This window comes from Ursus maritimus, unplaced genomic scaffold (assembly GCF_017311325.1).
Source record: "Ursus maritimus isolate PB19 unplaced genomic scaffold, ASM1731132v1 scaffold_5, whole genome shotgun sequence".
NCBI lineage: Eukaryota > Metazoa > Chordata > Mammalia > Carnivora > Ursidae > Ursus > Ursus maritimus.
This window is the reverse complement of record NW_024426663.1, coordinates 88,000,563-88,002,018: the sequence shown is the minus strand read 5'-3', so window position 1 is coordinate 88,002,018 and position 1,456 is coordinate 88,000,563.

The window sequence follows — 1,456 nt, the reverse complement described above, 5'->3', positions numbered from 1 at the left end:
TTTCTGTGCACCAGATAAAGCAGCCCTTTTCCCCAGTCTTATGAGGAGTAGCCTCATGTAGGAGATGAATCTTATTATTCAACCTTGCCCTAGCTTTTGTTTGTCTCTCAAACCACTGGGATTGTCCAAGTTGTCTACTTTGTTTTTTCTGGCTCTCAATAGTTGAGGATGTGCCAAGACTTGTCAGTGTCCCAGAGGAGAAAATCTTAGTGAGAGCCTTGATTCAGGCTCACAGAGAACTGGACCCTCATGCAGTATCTTTTAAGGTATGTAAATATTCTTCTTTCAAACTTGATAGGGTTTTTTTTTCTGACTCTTCTGCACTAATTCCTGAGGTGATAGCCAGATACGAACTGTTTATTTGTTTGCTACCATCTTGTTAAACATGTGAACACAGGCCCCACTGACCATTTGAACCAGGCTATTAACCAGGCTATTATGATTCTCTCCAGAAACTGGGGAGGTCAGCAGCCACAAAAGCTGTGACACCCACTCTCTGCACAAACTCCTTTCTTGAAGACACTGGTAAGAGAGGCAGAGCAGAAAGAAAGTATGAAGATGGTGCCTGCTGGCCTCCCCAGTTTCTGGAGAGAACCATAGTCCATCCCTAGGTGTGTGTTTAATTAGAAGATTCCTGCCCAAACTACAGCTGTGAGGGTAAGCTATAGGCCTCTTTCATGGGAAAACCCTATTTCTGTCTGCTGCTTCTGTGCTGTGCCCTGGGGTGGTAGCTGGTTAAGATGTGTTATTCTATTTGTTACAGTCTTGAGGGACCCACAAACATAAGCCCAGTTGGCCACTAAAGCCAAGCAATTAATGGGTGTTCCTTGGGTGATGGCTGGAGAAACTAGGGCTCTGGATGAGTGCAAGCTCCTTTTTGGGAGATACTGGTACCCTGTGGTGAGGCAGAGGAAGAGTGTGAAGATAGTACCTGTCCTCCAAAGTCTCTGGAGAGGATTACTTTGGCCCTTAGGTGTGTGTCTAATTAGAAACCTGTCTCTCTGGCCACCACTATGAAATACATGTGAGCAAGACAGAGGGCGAGTGTGAATATGGTGTCTGCTGGCCTCTGCAGTCTTTAGAGAATATTTCAGTTGGTCCCTAGATATGTGTTAAATCAGATGCTTGTCTGTTATGTCAAAGCTTTTGAGATAAGCAAATAGTCCCTTTCACAGAAAAAACTGCATGCATTTTAGGCAGCTGCCTCTGTGCTCTGTCCTGATGGGTTGGCCAAGGTGAGTCAGCTATAACCCTTTAAGAACTGTTTCTCTGTTCACTAAAACCTATGGATCTCATGGATGCAAACCCTGTTAGCTTTCAAAGGTAGATGTTTTAGAAGTCTATCTCTCAGATGCAGGTCTTAAAAGTTGGGGTGCCTGATGTGAGGTTTATACCCTTCAGTCATCAGGGAGAACCTAGATGTTGTGAGTTTCACCTTAACTGCAGGTCACCAGGC